We start from the raw sequence: 26,586 nt of genomic DNA, 5'->3' as shown, positions 1-26,586 counted from the left end.
GTCACCACCACAATACATATAGCAAAAATGGTATCTTCCTGTTCTCCATTGCATGAATGCGAGTTTCTAGAGGTACTTGACTGGAGATCTCTGACTGAGGAGAGAGGCCACAGCTGGCATGGATCCTGAAACAAAGTTTGTGCCCTGAGATTCAGGGTCACTTGGGGGCAAATTAGTTATAATTCACAAGGGTTGGTGTTCATTGTAGTTCAGTTTAACCTGCTTCTGCATCTGAGCTCTGTCTACACGAACAGATTGAATACAAGTTCTGGCCCCTTTCTTAAATGCAGGCTTGCTTTGTGCTGAAGCTGCAGCTGCAAGAGGGAAGCATATGGGCATGGGGTACCACAAAGTTGGCCGGAGTTGTGTACCTCTGGAGGCAGGGGAGCATCCTGGGGTGGAGTAAGTCCATGTGTGCTCTTTTCTTGCGCACTTCCCTCCATTTCTGTTGTTGGTCACCATGGGAGCTGGATATGGAGGTAGATGGACCTTTGCTCTGAGCCAGTGTGGCTGTCCTTGTGTTGTTACCATCTTGATGCAATTATAACAGCCCCGAGCATCTTGGACCCTGTATGCACCAAACCTCTCAAAGTGAGCCCTCATCCATTGAACCGCAAAAGGGTTCTGGCAGTCTTACATGCAAGTGTGTGTTTTCATATCGAAACCTGAACCCAGCTGTGTGTTGCATAACTCACCTGCTTTCCCAGAGCCCTGCTAGGCCTACCGGTGGGCTCACACACACGGTGTCCTCCCCTAGCTGGATTGGTGAGCTGAACTGGCCACCCATGTCCAGTTCAAAGAGACTTTGCAGGCCCATCTTCCCTTCTCTCAGCTTGCAGAGTCCATGCTGACCTTCCCAAGGGTGTTGTGTATGCGTGGGGCTCCCCAGCTGCCCAGGGACAGAGTTTGGAAGAAGATCATTTTGGGAATGAACTCCCATGACTGTAAAGGGTTTGCTGCCCCCCTATGGATTTGACCGGCGCGGCTTGGGCCAGGGCACCAGGGTGGAGGAGGTGGTGGCTGATGGAGCCAGCTCCACTGTCCTGCCATGTTCTCCTCGTTCAGGCTCTCCTTGTGCTCTTGTGCAGCTGATATGTTGGAGTCTGGGCTCCCATTCAACCGATTGCATAAATGTAGCAGAACAACAAGGTTTCCCCAAAGCAGCTCCATCTGTGCAGGGCACTTGTTCCTCAGGACTCCCTTGGTCGTGCTGTGCTTTGCCAGAGTTTGTGCCAATCCCAATACCCGCAGTTTAAAAATAACACTTGGGTGTGACAGCTCCATTATTTTTTCTCGTTTAGGAGACAACATTGTCTGGTAGGTAGAGCGAAGTGACTGGAAGTCTGGGGCGATGCATTCTCTTCTCATCTACCACTGTGTTGTGTATTACCTCCTGCTGCCTCAGTTTCCCTGCTGGTGAATCAGGGGTAATGAAAAACAGCTCATGCTAACTTCTGCAAGGCTCAGTTACTTAAAGGATCTCAATTAGGACTCTCCTCCAGAAGCCATAAGCAATACCAAGGCAGACCAAAACAGTTGCACTTCTTTGTTGGTGACCAAACTTTGAAAGAAGCTATTGACACAGAAATATGTAGTAAAGGACATTCTGGAAAACTTACGATAGTGGCATTGATATGTTGCTGGCTCGCCCTTTACCCCGGAAAAAATCATTGCACACTCGATTCCGCTCCATTTTCAATGCTGCCAGCTCTGTCTGTGCTTTTCATTTCAATGAGAGCTCAATGCCAGGCATCTTTTCTTCCTGATTCTGTACATTAACCTTAGAAATTTTCTTCAGTGTCTGAGAATCCTCATCCAAATAATCCTGCCCATCATGGGCAAATGGCTAGGAGGCATGAAGGTTGTGACAGCATCATTTGGAACAGCACAAGCTTTAGGGGATGTGAAAAAGGTGGCATCAAAACACTTTGACCTCTGACTGAAACTGGAAGCAACATGGTGTAATGGAGCACTGTCCTAGCTTAAAAATAGCTGCCTCCAAAGCCTTCCTTTTCTCTCCACATTCCACGTAAGGGAATGGTTTAATACCATGGGCAAAGACCCTCAAGTAATGCAACTGATACAAGAGTAGAGGTTGTGTGTGTCTTTGCTCCTTTATGATGTACAAAGAAATGTCCTGAAAATTGGATTTTTCAAACTCTCTGGAGCAGATAATCTTTTTGCTGTCTGCGTGAGCCACACCAAGCACAACAGGGGTCGAGTTCCCAGATGATGTGCCTGGGCAACTGAGCAATACAGGTGTCAGAAATCTGAGCTTGCTGGAGGACTTCTTGGAGTTCTCTTATGGGTACTGGGAATGTCCTCCCACTGTAAGCAGAAAGCATAGAGGTATTCCATTTTAATAAATGTCAAGTTTTCTATCGGCTGTCCATTAAACCCTGGAGTGCCGTGAATTTTTTTGAAGAAGGGTAGATTCTTGGGTGGTGTGAATCCGCGTGGTTCCACTGACTGTCTTGCAGCTAAGCTAGATTTCTGCCAGCTGGGAAGCCAGCCTGAAGAGCTTAACGCAGCCTTCCTAGAATTCACTCCCAACTCCCCCCATCTTGTGATGATAGGTTTCCACTCCCATTTCCATTCTGCAGATGGCCAACAACTTCTGGGCCAGACAAAAATGGAATTTCTAGGATAGCTCAGATCAGACCTTGACTTGGAGCCAAGCTCTCCAGATGTTTGGGGCTTCGGTTTGGGCCATCCAGTAACAGATCTATCTACTGAATCTGGAGAAAGCAGCAATGTTTGAAGTGGTTTCCCATCAGACACCTGATGGGCATCTAGTAGGAGACAAGACCACCCTGCCTTGTCCATTGACTCTACAGTTGCAGAGCTGTGAAGGTCCCTGACACAGGAGAAAGGGTTCTTCATGGAGTAATTTTTTGTTTTTCTTTTTCTGCCTGCCCCCCGAACCTTTTATTTTTCTTGTTAACGAAGCAGGGAAGAAAAAAGGAAGAAAAAAGACATTCCAGAGTGAGCAGGAGGCAGGGAGTAAAATTAGCCGAGAAGCTTCCAAAAAAATGTGCGGCTTACACTTAGGAGAGCTTGTTTTTGTTTACTCTTTGTTTTGAATTTCCACTCTTTGCCCTCAGATGAAGCTCCAGGAGAAGGGGGAGCCTGAAGGAGGCCTCAGATGTCTGTGCAGCTCTTAAATGCTGTGAAAGGAGCCCTGATGAAACGTTAAGGCAGTGGGATGGATGACACTCAGTGAGAGGTGGGTGCAGCACTTTTGATGGGTTTTTGCTGTAGAATCCTTTTTTCCAGAGAGTTTAACCCTCCTTGCGATTGCTAGGAAAGGGGGGGCCAAGGGGGAAGGCCAATCTTTGTTAACCTCTTCAGTGCTGTGTTTTCCCAATGATGGTTGTCACCTGCATCACAGGAGAGCCTAAAGGCTGAGACCAAGTGGTCTGTGCTTATCTGTATGTTGTATGAGAAGATTCCTTCTTGTCTAGCAGACACGACAGAAGCACAAGACACACAAAGAAAGCACCAGAGCTCTCTCACTTCTGTTAAGCAAAATTCAGCCTGTATGATTTCTAAGCAATGAATTGATAAACTTTTAACACACTAATGATCCCATTGGAGCTGGCTGTATATGTAAAATTAAGCATAAGCTTAATAAATGTATGTGCTTTTCTAGGCTGAATGTCTTAAGAGCATGTCTTAAGGCATAAGCCAACTCTGAGAAGACTTAGGAATAAGCAGCCTGAGTGGGTAAAATTTCTTACTGACAACCACAACAGAGAATTTTTGCATCTTTTTTGTTTACAGACTGCTTAGGTCCTGGTCCTGATGACTGATGAAACCAGGTTCCTCATGTAGATTGCTCCCTGGTTTGAAGCCATGTGGCTGTTCCAGTGTTCTCTGTCCTGTAAACATCTCCGAGAACATGGCACACTGCTTCATCTGTCTCTCGTTAAGTGGAGAATGTGATTATTATAATTATTATGCAGACTTGTCAAACCAATCTGGTGTCTCCAGACTTCACCAAGGATCAGGTAGTTTCACCAAGATGCCATCTTCTTCTTGACAGCTGACATGGAGAAAGCTAAGAAACGTTAAAAAAAAATACATATTAAATATACTGTACACAAGCAAAAGTGCCAAAATGCAGGCGGAGTACATGTCAGGGAATTATTTACAGTGGCTGAAGTTTGAAATCTATTGAGGCTGAAGTTAAAATATCAGCTGGGATCCCAGCCCAAGCTTGGTCACAAATGGAACACGTCAAAAAGTGCTCAGGAAATGAGTAGAGGCCCTGCTGAGCAAAGCCAGCTCTTCTGTGGCTGCTCCTTCCCGCCCCGAGCTCCAGCAGAGAAAGAAAAACCCTGCTAAAAGAATGAGAGCAGCTGAAGGGAACAAGTGTCATTGCAGTGCAATGTCCTCTGGAGAGCCAGGGAGCTGCTAGGCAAGTGCACTCTGGGCAGCGATGCCCTGGGGAGCTGAGGGCCCTCGTAGCAGAGGCGGGGAGGAAATTTGCGGCCGACCTAATGTCTATCTCACAGTTATTGCGGGTAGTAATAGGACCAGAGTGCATTAAAACATCAGGCTAATTTTGCAGCTGGTGTGAATTGGTGTTTCTCCACTGATTGTGATAGTTCCATGACGGGAGAAACTGGATGAGGACCGGGTTTGTTGGCAGCACCCTGTAGAGCACCTTAGAGTAGGTGGGACCCCCTGAGCACCGACAGTGCAGGAACAGGGCTGAGAAGAGTGTGCCAGCTCGGTGGTCATGCCTTTGGCACAGTGGATGGTGAGTGATGTGTAGGAGTAGTTTTACAAAGGTAGGGAATAAGTGTGCACTGGTGGCGTAGCTCATGTAGGTGTCATCACCGAACCCAGGCAGGAGATTTTGTAACTACCGCTTGTGTAAGAGCATGAAGTAAAGGGATTGTGAGGGGAAAAGAGGGTTCACTTTGTAGGACCCCTGCCCATTGTTAAATTCCCACAAACACACACACACACAGGCTTGTTGGTCCTCCCAGGACAGGCATGCTTCCCCTTCCATTACTCAGCTCTTTGGTGTGTCTCCCGAGACACGCAACAGCAACGCTGTGTGTTCATGTGCTGCTGCTGCCCGGGCTTCTGGTGTCATCCTCCCCACAGATGGATCCACCTTTCCTTGAGAGAAAGACAGAGATTGATACAGACCATAGACTGACACTTGTCCCTTGTGGTGGAAAGAAGAGTGGGACCTATCTGTTTTCTGCGATGACAGCTCATCTATCATCGGACCTTTCCCTCTGAAGTGTTAAGTGGGACCTTTGTGCACAGCTGCTTGAGCTGTCCTCCTTCTGGGTGTGGGTAGGTTCCTTCAGGGCTAGCCGTGACCAAGGGAGAGACTCTCTCCATTTGCTAGTCTGCTGTTACCCAGCACCTGTACAACATTCTTAACTGACCTGAATAAAAAGCCGGAGGTGATCAGTTAATCTCCTGGACTTAATGGTGAATGCTGATGCCTTTCAGCTTGCTAGTGTCCTAGATCAAAACCAGATACAGGTAGCAAAATCTCTGCACTGTACCATAGCTCCTCTGATTCACGCAGTGTCTTTTCTTCTATTGTCCTCCACTGGAGTTGGAGAATACTCACTGTGTAGAAGAACTCCCCCCTGGAGATCCCTTCTCATCCACATGCACGGCGCCCTCCCAGGAATGCTAGGAGGGAGGCCATGGAGAGCAATGCTGTGTGATCTGGTGCGGAGCACCGCAAGCTAAATGAAGCGTTTCTCCTCCCCGGGGAACACTCACATGCTCTGAACAGCAGCAGCAGCAGTGTGAGGATAACCCCAGCGTGGGCATGGGGCTGACTCATCTCTCCAGAAGAGGCAACACTGTTTATTAATCACTGCTCCTTTGAAGTGGAAAAATGGAGAAAACCTCTCATGGCCAACGTTGTGATTAACCATCTAATTGTTCTGCTGGTATGTTTGCTTAAGGGGTTTCCTTTGCTCTGTGTACATTAAGAAATAGTTTCTCGTCCTATCGTTGTTGCACCCAGATGATAGTCATTAGCGATGTGCCAGACAGACCCATTGTATATGCCTTGTCCTGACTTTTTTTTTTTTTTTTAATCCCTGTGTCCATCTCTGTTGAAGTGACTTCAGTGTTGGAGGGAGAATGACAGCTTTTCAGAGCAAAGTCTTCTGTTCCCAAAACATACAGAGTCTCTTCATGGAACAGAATTGATTCCTTGTTCCTGTCAACAAAGATCCTTCAGTCATCTTTTCCATCATGGGAGATAGTGCCACAAGTGACGGAGAGTGCCTCAACATCCTTTTCTGGGAGAAGACCCATCAGACCGGGCTGCAGGCACTGTCTGGGTACTTAGCCCCAGCTGAAATGCAGAATCACAGCATGTCTTACCAGCTCTGAGCAGGCACGTCCCAGATACGGCTGATGTGGAGCACAGGATTTTGGAGGGAGCTGGCACATCTAGCCCTAGCTGTGGGAATGTCTCCTCTTCAGTGCACGCCGGGTTACACAAGGGCTTAAACTTTGTTGATGCTCTGTGCCTCCTAGACTTTGCTTGCTTTTGCTTGAAATATTAGACTGGACTTAAGTCTTGGGGCTTGGCAGAGGATACGTGGGTGAGCTTTAGTTTGATCTGCAGTGTGAGTAAGAAAGAAGATCACTTTGTCTTTGCCTGTCTTGATATTTATGTGTCTGTGAATATGGGAAAGCAGAAGTGCATCTCAGCGAGCAAAACGTGAAAGAAAATGGTATTAATGGAGGACAACTAGTTCTGGAAATTTTTGTCCAACCATTCATTCCAGGCCAGGTCCAGCAAAATGTTCCATTTCAGGTACAGATCCCATAGGCATACATTTCAGTAACATGTCAAGCCTTTTTTCGCTATATCCAACAAACCAAAAGGAAGTTTTCAAATGACAAGTAGCTTAAAACCAGACAAGACTTGTTCAGTCTCACTGACATTGCTGTTCCCTTCTGTGCCACAGCGCACATGGTGAGCTTTGCGAAAGCACACATGCCCTTAACCCTGCTCCCATGGAAGTCCATGCAGGTGTTAGTGTGTTTGTCACCAGACCCTACGACACCTTAGATGTTCCCCTGCATTGCGCGCCATGCAGCAGGTTCAATTCAGAAAGGTATTTTCACACGCCGGGCAGCTGCGTTGTAACTGAGGTGTAGCGAGTGGCTCCTGCTTCGTTTGGTGCTGCAAGCCTGTGGACTGCAGCTAGAGGGGGTGAGCAGGCAGAAGATAGTTTTAGCTGAAATTTCACATGTGAAACTTTTCATCTTGCCCCTCTCTCTTTCCTCCTTCTCCTGATCGCAGTGGCACCTGCCTTAACTGCAAACATATCTGTCTCCAGTAGGCTTCTACACGCGTGTGCGTTCCTAATATACGTGCAGTGTGTGTATATATATGTAACACACACATATATGCGTGTGTCTATGCGTGCACAGCATATCTGACGATTATCATTAGTTACTGTGATTTGTGGCAAGACATAATGTGAGATCTCAACTGGTGGCTGAGGTTGGAGTGCATGAAGTGCTGTGCACACGTCATGAGTAAATGGCCCTTTCTCCAGAGATCTTGCAGTCCAAGTATATGATTAGGAACAACAGATGGATACCACAAACAGACAGGCGGCGTGGGTGGGGGAGGAGCACAAAATACCACCGAGATAATTAAGATGAATGATTAATGACTCGAATGGGTAAGAAGGGGCCAAAACACGCTAGCTGAGTGTTCGCTGGTGATGCTTCACAGGAGCCTCGGCAGAGGTGGACAACAGATATATTGTATTTTGGACTTGCTCATCATCCAGACTGCTAAATTTGTTCCCAGTCTGTGTTTGTAGCAGTTCAGCTCTAATGTTATGCTGTAGCTACACTGTAAGGATGGTGTAACTACAGTGTATTCTGTGTGGAATGCTAACCCAACCACACTGAAACACTAGTCCTTACAGGAATTTTGATCTCGTAGGATCTGATCCAACACCCACTGGAGTCAGTGAGCTCTTGACCCATATGGGATTTGGGACAGTCCCAGAATGTTCAAGTGGGCTCCAAACTGGGCAAAACAATTGCGATATGTATTTAAAATGATAAGAAGAAACGCTTTGTATGAAATGCATTTCATATATTTCTGTTTGCATGTACACATTTTTACTGTGTGAAATCAGACTGGTTTTATATCTGCTGCATCTATCTTAACATGTGGTGTATGTTACAGTGGACCGATCAGTTACATGATTAAAATACGTGGTAAACAGATTCACAGCATGCTTAGCACTAGCAGTTTCATGTTTTTGAAGTGATTTTTAACCCCAATCTTTTTTGGTTTTGTTGTTGCTTGTTTGTCTTTCCTTGAGAGATTGTCCATTGGTGTCCTAAGTCAGCTCAGTTTGTCTCACAAAGTTCCTTCCATTATTTTTATGTTAAGTGACTGTCTGGCTAGTCCTAGAGGTCACCCAGCTTTCTCCCCACTTGGAGAGGTTGGATGTTGGTAGAAGAGGATCACGTGCAGCAGCTCCCCTTGGTGTGGATAAACACAAAATGTCAATGCTGCCGGGCTAGCAGTTTCCACCACCACGGCATTCACTTAGAAGTAAATACAGGGGGCGGGGGTGTGTGTGAAGGATGCAGAAGGTGCCAAGGAAAGATTTCTTGCTTCATCACACAGGATTTGGTTCTGGCTCTGGTGCGCGTAAAAGCTCATGCAGATAGGTGGCCGGGTGGGATTTCAGATCATTCATCTCCACTCTGGAGAGGGTTGTGTACGCACAACTTTGGACTGTTCCCCTGAGTGAGCTCAAATAATTACAAGGTCATTTCCAGTAAGTCCCTACCTCTAAGGCCAGGGTTGCTCTGACAACCACTTTGGGTGGATCATCTGTGGGAACTGAACCTGGAGCCTCTGGATCCGAAAGGACAAGCCACTATTGTTAGAGCTGGAAGCTGAAATCCTTCCCTACGTCAGTAGCAGCAGCTTCATTTGTGCACCCTTCTGCCCTCAGAAGGATGGAAGCTCCACCTGGGCAGCAGAAGTTATGCTGCGACAGAAGTCATGGTCCAGTCTGATGTCCACAGATGCTGTGTGTGTGCTCATTGTTTGGACTGACAGTTGTATCCGAGTTGAAAGCTCCATGTGTAAATGGGTACATGTCTTCACAAGGAGCTACTATGGATTTGCATGCTTTCCTCAGTGCCTAGGTGTTTGTTGTATGTGTTAACATGGGTTATATTTTCAAATATCTGGGGGTTCAACAGAGCATGGATTCGTGTGCATGTGATGGACCAAGGGGAAATATTTGCAGCTGTTGTCACATGCACGTGAAGAAATCTTGTGCTCCTTTTCAAGCAGAGCTTTTCAGACAGCCACACGCGGCATGAGGATTCAGAGAAGGATGCTGGCTCTGATGCCAAACTTGTGGTTTCCTCTAACTCATTTTGCAGGGCCTCCTTTTGCTGGCTAGAAAGCCTTCACTTGAAATGCAATTACCCAGATGTAGAGAAGAGAACAGGCGTAGCCTAGCCATACCAGAAAAGAGGAAATTTCCTCAGATTGCCCCTTCACTATCAAAGGTGGCACATTTTCTACATTTTCCAGATAAAGAGGGGAAGACTTGGGCTGGATCCTTGTGTAAATGCATAGCAGCACAGCCCTATTGACTTCAACAGAGCTTTGCCAGTAAATATTAGATCATAAAAAGGGGTAGCTAGATATAGGGCCAGGTATAATATCACCAGCAGTGCAAAACAGTAGTTTTATTGGAATCAATGGAGCAATATCAGTGGAGAATCTGATCTTTTGCGTGTGCCCAATTGATGTCAACATTGAAGTGAACTTCCTCCTAAAAACTGCCTTGCTTTTGTTAACTCTTGCATTCACTCTGATCTGCCATCCTTTAAAAAATGTATTTATTTTTTTCGTGATGCATTGAGAGGCTGATCTCTGATATTTTCAGAATTTCTGGTTCTCTCTTGTATCCTTTCCGTTCATTCACTTCTTCACCTGTGTTGCATTCTCTTAATTTTTTCCCTGCTTCTCATCTACCTCTCCATCCTTTCACTCGCATCCTTTCCCAGCAAGATGCTGGGATTAACTGAACTGAAATATTCCCATAGATCAGATTGACACACATACTTTTGTACTGTGGAGTTTCTCTTCATCACATCATCCTCCCCCTCTGATTCCTTCCTGGGTCTTCATGCAGCAATGGACATGATGGTTACCTCTTCATTAGGGCTGTCTAAGCTCCTGTCCACTCTCAGTCAACTCTTTGCTTGGAAGGGGCCAGCTGACAGTGGTGGGCCATACCAGGAATATGGAGCCAGGGTATCTGCTTTCTCCTTTTCCACCTGGAGATACTAGGAAGAAGTACTGAATGTAAAGACAGTATTGAATTATGAATATGAGTCAAGAAGACCATGGAGCTGGAAGCAGTCATTTTCCCTCATCCCTGTAAACAAGGATATCCATCTACCTCTGAAATACTGGATGATGGATGGGGTCTGAGCTGGTGATCATGTTGGATGATGGTGCTGTATTCTCTGGTCTGCGCACAGCAGCTGTTAGTGGAGGCAGAGCAGGCATCACTTGTCTTCATTCACAGGGTCAGCTCTGAAGCCCACGTAGAGACATGGTGTGCACTAGACTTATGCCTGTTTGCTCAGAGAGGAGGTTTCTCTACCGTAGAGGCTACTGCCACCTCTCTGGTTCCCTGAATCAGAAGGGCCTATGGACTGCATCATGAGAGAGATATTTCCTTGCGAGAAAGGACTGAAAGTTCCCGCATATCTTTCCAGCAAACCTCAGCTTTACTTGTCCCTTCTTTGACACCAAGAGGTAGAAAAAGCTCCAATCCATGAGGACCAACAAGCTGGTTTGCAGGTGGTGTAATGTTTGGGAAGAGGACTGTATGGGACTTGCTCTTGGGAACAAAGAGACAATCCCAGTTTGGGGGGAAAACACAGGCAGTCACAGTTCTGTCTGCTGGATCTTTGGAGAGTGACAGCAGCCTTACTGCTGAGGGACTACCTCTGCTCCCAGATGAGCTTAATAAAAGGGTGGAGCTGATCCAGGCAAAAGTCTTTTACGACCCACTAGCTCATTGAGGGCTTGTTGATAAGGGAGTAGGTAGGGAAGAGGGTGGAGTGGCTGTGCCTTTCTTTTCAAAAGAGGAAGGCAATGATAACAGTCACAGTTATTGGGAAGGTTCAAAGGCTGATGGAGCACAGGGATGTGACTGGAGGAAAGTGTTGTGGGTGGATATTATCCTACTGAGGGTTTCTGGCAGAGGCTGTGTAGGCCTGGAACAGCTGGAGAGCATGGGAGAGAAGATGTGAAGGCTGGAGCTGCAGCTGAGACTACTTGTCTTCAGCTGGTGGGTTAGAGAAGTGAGGAGGCTGCATGTGTGATGGACTTCTCCTAACAAGCAGGAGATTACAAAGGGCAGGTGTCCACCGATGTTGAAGGATCTGTGCTTGTGTGAGACCTAAAAATAAGGTTGGTTTTGCTGAAGAAGTGACAGAAACAAAAGTGATGTTAGTGAATAAAATGAGAAGAGCAACTAGCCTCTATAAGAAGAGAGGTGGAGGCCTGCAGTGGTAGCTGAGGAATGGCACTTTAGAAAGAACAAGGACACAGAGAAACTAGGATGTTGAAGACAGAGGAGAATGTCTACAGCTTCAGGAAAGAAAATTCAGGTAAATAAGTGTGTGGTAATGGATAAGTGTCAGTGGGTAGATGGGAGAAAGAAAGCACTGATGCTTGTTTGAGTGGGTGATGTATTAGTGGTAAGATTGTGCCTCATCTGTTTGGGATATGGAGTTGGATCAATAAGAGACAACTGGAATGAATATATGGATGTAAAATGTTGTGAGTCTGGGTAACAAAATGTAGGAACTTGAATTAATCATGCTAGGTGCCAAAGTGAGTATCTTGGGGTAAAAAAAAGAAAAAAAGGACAGTGAAAAATAAATAGTATTGAATTTGATCAGTTGCTCAGGAAAGGCAGAGACAGAATGCAGCTTTGTCCATGTATGCAGAAATAGTGTTAAATTTCTGTGAAGAAACTGGTAAGGGTAGCGTGAATGAAAAATGGATGTGTGTTGGTCAAAAAAACTTTGGCTATGAGTTTCTTGCACTGAGAATCCTCCATGGGCCACAGACTCGTTTGATGTGTTGTGGCTTTGGTTTCTTGGGTATAGATTGAAAAGCCTCAAGAAATTGTGAGCATTAATGGCTGATGAACTATTTTTTTCAGATAGTTCTTCCTCCTTCAGTCAGTTTTGGTACTGTTTCTTTTTGGTACAGAAACTGGAAAGCTATAGATGGGCTAGTGACCCAATTTTTTTCATTAAAAGAAATGGAAGACTACATAAAGCTATCCTTGCAGCTCAGTTTATTGATTTCAAAAGGTGAACTTCTCAGAGAGGTTAGCATGTTCAGGTGGATTAAGGGGCTCGGCCACTTGGATATGGAGGAGTTCTCCAAGTACAGGACACTGTGGCTATTGGGAATCTCTGCCTCAGGTGAGAAGAAGGGGATGGGAAAGGGTTTCTGGGCTTAAATTAACGCACAAGGAAAAAGCATGTATTGGTTAACTATGAAGAATGTTTGCCGAAGACAAAAGGATATGCATGGGTTTCCTAAACAGTCAAGAAATCAACTTCTGGGATTGTTTGTTGACACCAAAAATCAGGTTTTTGTTTCTTCCTTAAAAAATAAAATAAGGGGGGGTTATATGGTAGTTGGTTCATATGGTAAGACTGAATTTAATGACCCGAGAGCAATCTGCCTGTCTGTAGTCTTAAGATGAAGAGATGTTTGCAAATATGCAAGTTGTATGGTTAAGGATGGAGACAATGTTTAAGCTACTGTGTATGAGGGGAGAGATGAAAGCAGAGGTGCGTAAATAAATTCTGCTGGGGGGCCTGGCTGAACATTGCGTGCTGCAATCATTCCCAAGCCTTGGGCAGCAAGGGCAGGCTCAGAAGTCTCTCTGGCTGGCAGTCACTTTATAAATATGTGGGGCCCTCAGCTCTACCATAGCTGCACAGAAAAGTTGTTCTCAGTCCCCTGTGTTTGCTGTGTGAGTCAGTGCCCCACATCTGAAATGGTTGTAAGTGCTCCAGACATGCTGTGGCTATTTGAAGTCAAACAGTCTCTCATCAGGTGGTACGAAGATGAAGGCACTTCTTACAGAGAGCAGTTTGTTCCCACTCTGCTCACCACAATGAGATTTTCCCTCCGGGAGGGGGTCCAGGATAGAAGTCCACACTGGCCTCCTGTGAGAAATGGGTGATGAGGTGTCTCCCGTGTACTACTGTAAAGTGGCAGTTGTGGTATCTTCTGGGTTCTATTGAGGAAGGTCTTTACTGCAACATGATGCATAGTGTGAGGAGGCAGAATACTAGAGGGAGCCATTAGCCAGTCACTGTTTGGTCTTGTGGTCCCCTGTTGTTGTCACTGTTTATTCACATATCAACTCATTTTGGGTGAAGAAAGATCTCATGTGAGTGCAGCATGTGCCAGGAGGAGCGGAAGCCTGCTATGCACTTGTGCTGTGTTTGCATTTTAACTTCTTGTACTAATCTTTCTTAAGAGGTTTCTATTCTTTTCTGCTCCGTTTTCTGGTTTCTTGAGGAACTGCTTTAGTAAAATACATGACCCAGAGTCAGTCCTAGATAGAGCGACTCTGGCTGCTCTCCATTAAGATCTTCATTTCTCATGAACTGTTAGCAGAGGAGTGACAAACACATCTGTCACAGTGGACTGGTCTGCTTTGGCAGCTGGTGCTGGTGGCTGCCATGGCTTGGATCAAGTACTTGTTCCTCTGTCTTGTACATCTGTGTCTATTGTGTCTTCTGCCTACTTGAGTAATAGTCAGCCTGCTCAGTAACACATTGTAAAGAATTATGGGGGGGGAGCATTTCCTGGGAGAATCCATCTTTTTGAGGTTTTCCTGAGACCAGCTCATACTATTGCATCTCTCGTGATTGTCTTGTAGCATTGTGGCATAGTGTTGCGGTTTGAAGAACCCCCAACAATTTATTGTTGTTCAGGCAATCATTCTACCACCTGATGACCACCTGGGAAGGGGAATCAAGGTAAAAACAAGGAAATCTGAGGGCTGAAATATAAGCAGATCTAATAGACTAAGACTAAATAATTAACATTAATAATACTAAAGAACCAATATTGATCCCAATACCTATACAAAGTATACAAGGATTGTACTCATTCTATCAGCAGGAAGCTGTGTGCTCCCAGCTAGGGACAGCAAATGTTGGACACTGCGAGCGCTACAGCTTTGGGAGAAAGGGGAAGGGCTCAGGGGTCCAGCACTGGGGAAAGAAGTACTCAGGATCACAGCCATCATAGAAGAAAAAAAACCTCCTCGGCAAACTTTCTAATTTATATTGAATGTGACGTTCATGGTATGAAATAATCCTGCTGGTCCGCTTGGGTCAAGTGCCCAGGTCTCACCCCTCCTCATCCCTGCACCTGGCAAGGCCTGAAAACACCGAGACCTTGAAACCTGCATACCGTAGCTGGCTATGAAGTAAATATTTTCACCTGATTTTCACCTAAATTCATTCAATTTATGAAATCATAATTTCAAAAAATTCAGACACCAGAGTCTTCAAAAAGTGCAATTTTCTCGAACACTAGAAGAGACCTTACTGAAAAGTAAAATTACTGAAAGAGAAATTAATCCTGTGTCACTCAAACCGGGACACGTAGCTGCATTTATTCTTCAGGATAGATCTTGGTGTGAGTGCTTGGTGTTTCATGGTCCGTTGTATCTTCTGCTGGAAACCATTTTGAAGGTGGACAGGGGGCGTGTGCCAAGTACCCGACTGTATCTGAATTGATCACTCATGGGTTGAGAATGGCTTGTGTGAAACTTTCCTACTGTACCTAAAGCTGTTGTGGATTTTGGGTTTAGCTTTCAGTGAGGAGGGTGTTTGACCATGTGCATTCAGCACCAAATCAGATAGGACCTCCTGGCTTTAAATACGCGCTAAATTCCCCTGTACCAAAGAACTGAATAGATGCAACGGAAAACTTGCCACTCTACAAGCTTGTTCAGCTAACAGCTGTGACTGTTGTGTTAGCTACAAGTAGGTCATGAATACATCCACTGACTTGAAGTCTCCAGGGAACTTAGATTTTTATGCCACTAGTTTTCAAAGAGGTGAGGTAATGTACCCTATTTGTGTCAGTCAGTGCTCATTTGTAACATGTATCGTCGTGCTGAAGTCCAGGTGTCCTGGCTGGAATTCAAAACCTGTTGTTCCTCAACAGGTCAGTAGCACGCAAATCACAGAAGCACGCGTCTGATCCCCCTCCTGGGCACAGAGAAGGGTGTTGCCAAAACTAGGTTATTTCAGGCATTCTTCTGGGTCGCTACAGGCTGCTTTTGCTGCAGCTGTCTTCCTTGCTCTTCACCTTTGGCTTCAAATAACATCAAATTTGCAATTTTGCCAGCCTTCACCTTAGTGCTTCACAGGATGTCACATTAATGCTTGGCCTTTTTAAAAACAAAGTCCTTTAGTGGTTCTTTTTCCAATTAATTGAGTTTTAACTGAAAGTTAATGGATGAAAAAGAAAAATGTGGGTATGTGTGCTTATGCAAAAGACAGCAAAAAAAATAGTGTTATTGATAGTTTGCTAACCATCCTCCTTTTGTTGAGGATGCATTAGCAATACTTTCTATCTTTAAATCAATGAGGAGTTTGAATACATAGTCCCAGAACAAGGCTGTATTCTCCTGCCAAAACACTGAAATGTGGAATCTGCTCCTGCCAGTTACTTAAAACATACAGTATTTCTTTCTGTGTCTTTGAGCTCTGTACTATCTATCACTCATTGTCACCATATGGGAGCCTATTTAATCCCAAATAATTTGGCAGGCCTGGAATTGCTGGTTTTTCTTCCCTCTCAGGTTATAGTGATGTTGCGTGGAGAATGTGCTATGTCTAGTAAAAGTCATCTACTCCCTCCTTTCAGTCTGTCTCCAGTTGCGATAAGAGATGCTTTCCTTTTATGTTCCTGCTTAATAAAGCCCTTCTGGTGTGGGGGACACCACTGAAAGAGTTAAGTGGCTTTGAGGATTTGCCGAGATCCCAATTCTAGGCTGTTCTAAGTCAGGAATTCTGGGTCACTAACAATGTGAATTGTTCTGAATAATCTGATAATGTTTTCCTCCGTTGTGTTGCTTTGTTTCAGGGTGTTGTCACTTCATATCTGGAAGTGAGGTAGTGGAAGGAGTTCTGGAATAATTAAAAACTTTTCCTTTGCTCTTTATCCGAAATCTTTGGCCTGTGTGGATATGTGGTGGGATGCCCAGCCATCCTGAAATGCGATGGGAATTCGTTCTCCTCTCTCCCCCCAAAGAACTCTGGGAATTAGATTTTTATTGAACTTTCTTTTTATTTGCATACACTCGGGCTGTCAGAATAGGCTGAGCAGCAGAGAGTGATGATGTTCTTAGTGCCAGAGAAACATCGTCTCTGGGAAGGAACGTAAAGCATGTCTTGAGTGCCACAAACATCTAGTAGATCAGATGGTTCCTACGGCATTCCCTTAGGAAATACTACTCATAACTCGACTCAAATGAATATGACTTTGTTACTTGGAGCCACCCAGTATCTCCTCGGATCTGATGATTGTTTTAAACTTTAAAAGCTCTCATATTCCACCTGTGTGTGAAGGATGGGTGTTTGTTAATAGCTTTTGGTTTGTGCAGCACTGGCTTCACTAGATGTACCTCAAGCCTTCTATTTATTTTTATTCCATGTGCTCCTGGGGCCTGGTGGCTTCGCAATGGTCAAAGGTTTCAGAGTTGAAAAGGCAGACCTGTGTCTAGGAAACAAACTTGTCAGCTGGAGGCCAGATTTTTCCCCAGCTTTGGATCAGTTTTGCACAGTAGTCACTCACCATGGATTTACACCGGATGGTTGGATCTGGGGCAAACTCTTGGCCATTGCAATCAAATTGCTGAGTTTTTGCAGATCTTCATGGAATGTTTTCAGGATATATAACCAGTTTTTGGTGTTCTTATCTGGGTGTGCAACTGAGACACAGTTAAGGTTTTCCTAGGAGGGGGAAATATAGGAGGAGTAATCTAATTGGTGGCCTTTGCTCTTCTGGACATGCATCTTGAGTGCATTCAAGTTAATGCATCTGAATGCTTTACTGCTTGTTAGCTGAGCAAAGGTAACTGAACCCCAGTTGCGAGGCTACATGCATTAAAACTCCTTGCCTCGTAGTCCTCTAAGTTTGTTATAGGAGCTCTAAATCTTTATTGGTATATCTACTGCCCCTGGTTTATGGGACTAAGAAACAAATTCTGCCCTTGATGCTGCATGTGAGCTCACTGCAAACCTGAGTTTCTCTTAGCTTTGCTAGCTGAAAGCAAAGGCAGCCTACAACCTGCCAAGAGACACTATGAACTGTCTTCAGAGTTTTGACTGTGTTTCTCCTCACTCAGGAAAACATGCAGTATGGAGAGACAAGGGGTAAACATGGATCTCATAAAAACTATCTCCCCTTTGGCTTGGATTATAATAATAAAATGTCTGAGTCACCACATGGTACACTGATATGAAGCAACTGCCTGCAGAAAAACCAAAGCCATGCATTTTTCTGAAAAACGAGGGGGAAAGAAGAAGAAAAAAACCATTTATTTTCATTCTTTTGGCTAGCCTAATTTTCTTCTATTTCTCATTAACCTTTAGAAAATAAAGCTAACTTTCCTGAGGGAAAATAGCACTTCTTTGCCTCACTCCAGTAGAGCTGTCCTTCAGCAGCCAAATTTAGCTAAAGGCATGCAGTGGTTTCTTGGCCTACTGAGTTGAGTCTTACTTCTGGTCTGCAGGGGACCTGCCTTTAAGCCCCACAAAAGCTATTGCTGAGACTATGGAAAATTGTCCATTGCTTGGGCCGGATGCAAAGCCCCCTGGAGGCCACTGTAGCCACTAGAAGTGCTGATCAACTGTGACATAGCAATCAGCATGAACAAGAAGGCTGTTCAGATCCCAAGACCACAAAGAGATACCATATCCTTTTCAAAACTCAAAGCATGGAGTTCCTCTCTAACCTCAATCTTTGAAGTTACTTGTCTAGGCCCTCTAAGGAGAAGGGGATGGGCACCCCCAGAGGTTAGTTTGTCACAACTTATATGAAGCGTCCAAGATAACTTCCTTCTGTAAGACTTCATTTCTCCACAGCTTGTAACAGGAGACTCGCTGACTAGCATAGATATATATATTTTGAGATAGATGTGAAGAATACCATACGTATTTGGTGGCTTCTGTAAGTGGTTTCTCTTGTGCCTCGGTGATCACAGGTCTCCTTATCTTGTATGTTCATAGAGGGACATGGATTTTCTTTTATCTCCAGCTAACCACAGATTTGTGTAATGGGTGGCTGGATTTTCATCTTGGGTGATGCAAAGAAGTCAGTGGACTGATGCCAGCTACTTGCATTAAGGCTTCTGGTATACGTAAAGCTTTAAAGGAAGCCATTAGAAATGTGAAGTATAACTGAGTTTGTGTACAGAAGTGTGTACAAGTCTATAGTTTGTGCTTGAGATTGTGTAGAGAATTTCTGTTTTCCCCAGAGCAAAGCAGTATGTGATTTGACAGCCTGGAAAATTGGGAACATGACACAAAGGTGTCCGAAAATGGCATTTCAGATATGTAATTTGGTGCTGGTACTAGGATGCTGTACTGGCTTGGTAAAAATGTGGTGGATTGCTTCTGTGGAGTACCTAGAAGATTCAGTCTAGAACTAAGCTGTGTCCTCTGTTAGCTTCAAATCTGGCCTTGCCTGGTGTCTTTCGGTGCCACTAAAACATTTTACCCATGCACTGGTAGTACTTCATCTCTTTATGTGGCTCTGAAGTAAATGGTCATGTGAGATTTTAAGGATGGTCTACATGGCCCAGCACAAAGACTTGAAGAAACACTTGGGCTACCTCTTGTACTAGGAGCATCACAGTCATGTTAGTGTAATAGGCTCCCTGGGCCAAGAAGGGCTTTAGGGAAGTGCCTATAATGATGACTCTCCCCATCTTTTCTCTCAAAGAATAAGGAGTAGAGCTCATCACGACTATTTCAGTGAAACAAAGGTTTTGTCAGAATTCGCAGATCTGTCTTTCCTTTGGGGAGCATTTCAGGAATACTTCAACTTGAAGGATTTCCACTGAGGCAAATGGAAAACTGTTGGCATAGACTATCCCATTGGCTGCTCACAGGCCAAGCTTTCCAGAGAGTTTCACATTTGCTGAGTAATTGATTTTCCAGGCTGTGGGACCTCATAAATAGGATTCATCCTATGTGCCTTCTCCCCCATACAAAATGATGGGATGCATCAACCTCTGGTTGTATTCGACTCCTTGTATTAGCTACCATAGGAGTTCACCTAGTTTACACTAGACACCTAATTTCTGGTCCTTAAAGTAAATTGCAAATCCCTTATTGTGCTTCCAAATCCTATGTAGGGGAGACGGAGAAAAGAATGATGGGGAAGGTGTCAATGTTTAACTGGGGGAAGGGATGAACATCAATTTTCTGTGGGTCAGAAACTTGCCCGTGTGCATGGTTGCCTAGGTGCCTAGCTTGCTTAAGAGCTGAATGCAAGAATCATTTGTAATATGTTGTAACAACAACTTTATTGGTCATCAGACTTGCAGACATATGACAGATAGTATCTTTCCAGTAAGCCACTAGATGGTGATCTTTATATATGTTACCCACGTGCCCAGGTAGGTGAAGACGCTACTTTTTCTATAAAACCTTTAATTATTTTATTACCCCTCTCGTCCCGCAAGAGACCTCAGTGCACTTCCAGAAAGGAAAGTGAACATAGGCCCACTTGGTTGAAACCAAAACAATTTGCTCTTACTGTAAGAATGGAGTTGTCATTTAGCCAGTGAGATTGCCTTTGGTCAAGGTTTGAATGGAGAGAGGACTGGTGATCTACTCTGCCCATCTGGGGTAGTGGGGTCAACTGAAGTGTGCTAGTGCTGGTCTGCTGGGTTCAGCCATCTGCACGCACCCTCTGCAGGGTCTGGACATATTTGTTGATGAATGCAGTGGTTGTGGGCTCACAGACTCAACACCTGGAGGTTTAATGCACTCAGATCTCTTATTTTAGCTCGACTGCATAGTTACCCTTGGGAAGCAGGCAAGTAGCACCAAGTTTGTTTTAATCAAAAGGTAACCACGGCAATATTTGTATTGGAAACCCCACAACAGGGGTGCCTCCATGCTGATGTTTGTACTTGAACATGAGGTACTGTGTGTATCTTGGGCAGGTTCTGACGTGGCCTTCTTGATCACAGACTAAGATAGGTTGGAAAGGACCTCCAGAGGTCATCTGGTTCAAGCCCTTTCAGAGCAGGGCCACACGAGTTCAGATTGCTCAGGGCCTTGGCCAGTCCAAGTTTGAGCCTCTCTGGGGATGGAAATCCCATAACCACTCTGAACAACCTGTTCCAGTGCTTGACTAACTTTAAATGTTAATCTTTTTTCCTAATATCTAACTAGATTTTCTCCTGTTGCAACTTGCATCATTCAAGCCCAAAGCGACCTGAGTAACCAGTGCGTAACTTACAGAGTGGCTGTGGTGGAAATGAAATGATATCTCAATTCGGTACCATCAGTCACTTAGGTCTATAAGAAATGTTAAACTATTGGCCATTCCCAATGGGGTGCTAATTTATTATCACCCTGTTCCCTGAACTATCATTTGTAGCAGTTGAAACTTTTTCTGGTAGCAGATTTTAAATGCACCTTGTGTCAAGGAGGCAGGGGGCAAGAAACCCTTGGAGAAGCTGCCAGATCGATTGAATCCATACCAAATCTTCACGAAGACTTGAGGTGGGGGAAATTGAGGAATCATTTGTAGAGTGCAGTGCTGTTTGCTGTGTTTATCAGTGATGTTGTCTCTGTCTGATTCTGGTCTAGGCCATATGTAGAAATTGCAAAGTATAGCACCAATGGACCCCTGTTATGATGCATCTTCTCTCCCCAAACTGGTGGCAGACAGTGAATGGTTAACTGCCAGTCAGAGAAGGGCTGTGCTAGCTAGTCTTGATGCACAGGAGGCCAGTGAGGTTAGCAAAGGAGCTTGTCTGGGGAGGCCTTTAATTCCAAGGAGCAATACACTAAGTAGTAAGCACTTTGAGTTCATGGTACTTGACCAACCTGTCCTATGAAGTACCACCAAGGGTGCTGAAGCTCAGCCAGAAGCGTAGCTGTATCACTGCTCTCTTATGTGAGGTGAGAGTCATGGTTTGCTGAGGCTTGCAGCTGTGGCTTTAAGATTTGTGTTGTTTCTTGGAGGAGAGGGTGATTGCTGGAGCACTTTAGAGGACACATCAACCTGCAGGATGCTGCCTCCTGGTGTGAAAGGTAGCAGAAAGCTGGATGAGCAGCTTGAAGAACAGGCTGGCTTGGTCCTTTTAAGGTATGCTGTCTCTCCACAAGCTTTCCAACTGTGTTTCTGCCGAGGTCCACATATAGACATCTATAAAGGAGGGCTTGTTAGCCTTTCCCAGGCAGATGGATGTTCCAAAAAAGCTTGCCTCTCCCTTCCCCTGTGCTAAGATGACTAACCTCATTCCAGTGAGATCACGGTCAACGTGACCAGAGAAGATCTAACGTAGCCAGACCTATGCTGGAAGGTGAGGATTGAGCCTCAGCCAGGATCCAGGACCAGTCTGTGTGCGGAGCACGTGTACAGGCTTGGACCAAATTGTATCTAATTTGTGCCCTGTGCTGTAAACACACAAAACACTTGTGTGCTCCAGAGCACCACCCAGTTGTGACTCTGTTTTCTCTCCCATACTGTCAAACCAAAATGCTTGAGAAAAGCACTAGCTTAAGATGAAACTGCGTTGAGATGGGTAGGAGTGTGATTCCCAGAGCCAACTAAAAGACAAGCGCAGGCTGAGTCTGTGTGGTGCCAACCTGGAGACCGTCAGTCAGTAGATCTTGGTCTGGACCTGCCTGCCACTTTCTCATCCCCTTTGGTTTTGAGGATGCCAGGAGGGGACAAGGTTGGGACTGTTGTTTCTAGACACTGATTTTCCTCCTCTTGTTCTTGAGAGAGGTGAACAGCTATGCTTTGCCAGCTTGATTAGAAATGCTCATAGATGTATTTACACCAGGGATGATGACTGTGCCAGCAAAACCTCCCCATGCAAGCTGTTCTGCTCCCTGATGGATCCCCAGAGATGGCTCCCGAAACCTTGTCTTGCAACCTCATCCCTTCCTTTCTTTGCTCTCGCTTTGCTTCGCGCTCTCTCCGTCTCTCTCACATGCGTGCGCACACAGAGTGTGTCTCCACACACACCCCTCTCTGTTTTTCTTTCCTTTTTGGCTTCCTCTCGCTGTATTGTTTTAAGTTGGTGGCTGGGCTGGTCGCCAGTTTAAATTTCATCTGCCTCTCTTCTCCTCCTTCTCTGCCCCCCTCCTCCTCTCCCCCCTCCATCCCCAGAAGTGATACTGTTTACTTTCTCTGCTGCTTTCCCAATGTCTTTGTACGCACTGCAAGGGATATAATCACCAGCTGTGGAGAGCTTTCTGAAACTCGAACTTATTCCTCAGTGCCCCAGGGCTAGTGACCTTGCCACTACAAATAAATAAATAAATACAACAATGCTGTCTTTAAAGACAAGAAAACGCATTTTTCACATCCCGGGATGGATCTTGAACAATCATGCCTGTTTTCTCCCTCCGTCATGAGCAGTCGTGGGGCTTATGTATAGATGGATAGATATCTAGCTGGGCGGGGGGGGGGGAACCCAAGCAAAAAAATCCAACCCAAAATAAAAAATGAGAAAACCCAGGCCTCAAGAGCAAGATTTCTTTTTTTGTTGTTGTTGTTGGGGGGTTGTTTTTGTCTTTTTTTTTTTTTTCTGTTTTGTGGTGCTGCCGTTTCTCTTTATTTCCTGGTGGAGGTGGAGGAGGAAGAGTCCAGCATGGAAGCATCAGACACTCCGAAGGGCACTTTGTCTGCTGGACAAAGCCTCTGCAGCACTAAGGCAAAGAAAGATTAGAGGATAAAAGTGTTTGCCCGAATCTTGTCTTCCTTTTCTTCTTCCTCTGTGTGAGTGTGCGCGCCTCTCCCTTTCGGGGAGGAGGTGAAAGGGAGGTCAAACCGTGCCTACTGACCTCTGCCCCTTGCCCCCTGTGAACCAGAGGGAAGCCTTTGAAGTTGTAAAGTGCCCACAAAAACAGCAAACCAAACACGCCGCTGGCTTTTCCCTCCCCTTCTCCCGGCCGCCAGCTGCTTAATGGAAGGTGACAGTACGGAGGCAGCGAGACGGGGGCTCGGTGTGCTGCGCCTCCGCCCCGGCCCCAGCGTGCACTTAATTGGCACTGTAAAAAGCCCACACACCCGGCGCAAGGGAGGCACTGATGAATGGTGAAAACAAGCCCTTGCCCATCTCTCCTGGTGGCACCGGCGTGCCCTGCGTCCCTCTGGGCAGCTGTGTTGTGGCTGGGGAAGACCCTATTCCTGGGAGGTGTTGGGGTGAGGTGGCTGGAGTGGGCTTGAGAGGTCACTGTGGTGGTTGGGAAGAGGTGAGAGAGGTTCCCCAGATCCCTCCTGTTCCCGTTGTGGCTTCTGCTGGCACAACTCGTGGGCAACACAGACAGCACCCTTACAGGGTCCCTCCTTCCTCTGCTCCTTCTGCTGTCACAGCCATAACAGGAGAAACAGGGTCTGCTGCTTCATGAGAAACAGGCAGAAGAAACTGGGAAAGTGCTTGCCACCTCTTCCCTTGAAATTTGGACTATTTTCAGCCCCAAAGCCAACAGCAGGTTGAAGTTTGTTGTGTTGTCTCATATGGCAGTAGGTAAGGCTCCCCAAGCAGATAGCATATTAGCTTTGAAGGAGAAGTGGGTTTTTTACTGTAATACTTAGTGTGTGGTACCCATTTTGTTTCTCCTGTTGTCTTTGAGGTCTGCGTCTTACTGTTAGCAAGTGTAGCTTGCAGCATTTTGGATGCCCTCAAAGGACAGGGAAGTTGTTCTTATTGCTATATGAACACCTCCTCCTTTCCTCACTGGACAGGGGGTTGACCATGGCCAAGCCCCAGGCCACGGGTGATGCTGTGAGCCTCCACCTGCAGGAGACCGAGCCTGGCACAGTTTGCTGCGAGCCCTGGTCTTCCTTCCAGCAAACCGATGCCTTGTGTAAGATGGCAGGCTATTGCTTTGGCAGATTGCTGCTTGCTTTTTTTTATTTTCTTATTTGTTCGCGGTCCAATGGCTCTTTCCTCTTGGCAGATCGCTGGGATTTGATGCTTCCCCAACTCGCATCACGTGGGGTTCCTGCCTTGGGAGTCGAGAGCCTCCTCTGACAGAAGACAAGCAGTTAAATGTTGCTTTGTGCATAGGGAAACATCCTTCTATACCAAAACTGACCCCTAATCCCCCCAAAAGCCCGACCCTAAGCCTCATAAAAACAGGCTGGGTACTGGCTGGGGGGAAAAAACCCAACAAACAACCCAAAATCTGGCCACCTTTCCCATCTAATGCATATATGTTCATGCTGGCCTCAAAACAAGTGCAGCCAGGAGCTGTGCATGGCTTCAGTAGTTTCTACTGCCTTTTTCCTGTGCTTACTGTGTTTTTTACCCTTGGATGCTGGGCAGGAAATCCCAGCCCAAATGAAGTCAAACCAAGATTTGTCATTGACTTAGTGGAACCTGGGACTTCACTCCTTATCTACAGTGGCAGCATTCAGGGATTCATATAGAATAAAACTCCTCTGGCTCTCGTTCTTCCTACGCTTCTGAGTGCCCAGATAAGCCTTGTGGGTTCCAGCTGGCATTTCTGATCTCATGCGTCTGGGGCCTGATAAGGTATTACAATGTCCAATGTAGAAAATCCTGTTCGGCAGTTTTACCTCTGCTGTTCCTGTATTATTATTTTTTTTCTTTTTATGCTTGAAGAGAACGTGGCTTTCCTGGCTGATAACCTGTGAGGAGCACAATAGTTAACTGTGGCTAAATAATTAATGTGCTGTGTGGCAGTGGCAACCGATGCTCAATGCATCCAGAGCTGAAACTGCTCTTTTTTAAAATTCAAATTAAGCCATGACCGCCACAACTGTTTGCATGGATTTAGTGCACACCTTTCAGTCTTTGAGCTCAGTAAAATCTTCTGTTTCTTGTTTCCAGTTATTGTAAACTCTCTTCTTAGCACCCCTATAGAAGATAGAATTTTATCATCTGGTCTAGCTGAGCTTTTATTCTTTCTCCCATTGAGAACAGGACTCTGTTTTATACACGTGTCTAGTGATGGAGGAAAGTTGATTCTCCTTCTTCCACCTTTAGCACGTACCAGACTTCATCCAAGTCCTAAAATAAATAAAAATAATAAAGAAATGTAGTGTTTGCCACAGCTCTGCTGTTCCAGCCTACAAGGCAGCATCAGGTTCCCAGTCTCAGATTCTCCGTCATTTCCCTCTGGGCTCATACCATGCTTGCCACATAGAGGAGATTTCAGGGATTCGCTGTTATTGTGTAATAATTGCCATTTAGCGTAGCAGCCTAAGTCAGGCTGCCTACACTCTTGAGTGTGGACTAAGAGGGGAAGGCACCTCTGGGGGTGGTTTGGACCACATAAGTAGAACAGGAGCTAGGTTCCTACCCTCTGGGCTCTGAATCATGTTCAAAAAATCTGTCTCTCTCTGTGGAGTTTGCAGGGAGCCTCAGTTTCTAATTTGGACATCTCAGTGAGGTCCACATGGTGAAATAGCACAAGGACCCCCCTGCGTGTTTACTTGAACATCCATTAGAATAGAGCTTTACTCACAGTGTCCTCAGGCTCTTCTTCGAGGGGAACTTCTCTAGGAATGACTGCTTGTTACTGTATTTTTCATCTTGAGGTCCAACTTTGAAGTAGGACCTGTTTTCACAGATTTATTTATTTATGTAGGTATGTATCTTATGGGTAGCTCCTTTCCCTCTCCTCTTCAGGCTTGGTTCTCCTCGCATATGTTGGAGAACATTGTTTTCTTGAGTGTGTCACTGCTATAGTTTCTGCAACTACCTACTTGTTGCAGCATTGCAATGAGCCTGTGTCTCCTTGGGGAGACATAGCTGCAAGCTGAGCTGGTCTCTGCTCCGGGTTTATCCTTGTGCAAACTTTGACTTTGCGCCTTGGAGAAACACATCTCATGCGGTAGTGTTGAGTGTGCTTGAGTTCCTTCCCTGCTTGCCAATACCTTTACTGAAGGAGGGCAGACAGTGCTGGTCCTTTGTAAATTCCTCTATGGACTACAGCAATGTAAGGATTTTCCCTTTAAAGAGTTTTCTTAATATTATTTCATAGTTTTGCCTGCTGTGTCCGTATTAGAAGGTGAGCACTCGTGAGAGACAGCTAACTCCACAACAAGAAAATGGACCTTCTTCAGCGTGGGTGGAAGCTTTTCCAAATTTCTCTGTTTAGCAGCCTGTGATCCCCTCAACAGTCCCACTGCATGGGCACCTCTGGTGGTCAGCGTCTCAGGGATTAACATCTATCTCAGTTCCAGTCCATATGGCTTCACGTAGCACCTCCTTCCATTCACCA

The 26,586-nt window shown here is 45.5% G+C and overlaps 1 long non-coding RNA gene across 1 annotated transcript in view; it reads left to right on the top strand.

Moving 5' to 3' along the window:
* Positions 1 to 26,586, top strand: part of LOC128908505 (uncharacterized) — a 70,547-nt gene that overhangs the window by 14,924 nt on the left and 29,037 nt on the right. The window contains exon 2 of the long non-coding RNA XR_008465979.1: positions 3,105 to 3,226. This is a non-coding gene — a long non-coding RNA (uncharacterized LOC128908505). The remainder of the gene's footprint in view (positions 1 to 3,104; positions 3,227 to 26,586) is intronic.

This window comes from Rissa tridactyla, chromosome 4, assembly GCF_028500815.1.
Source record: "Rissa tridactyla isolate bRisTri1 chromosome 4, bRisTri1.patW.cur.20221130, whole genome shotgun sequence".
Classification (NCBI taxonomy): domain Eukaryota; kingdom Metazoa; phylum Chordata; class Aves; order Charadriiformes; family Laridae; genus Rissa; species Rissa tridactyla.
Note: the sequence above shows the minus strand (reverse complement) of the source record. Positions and strands in the feature narration are given on the sequence as shown.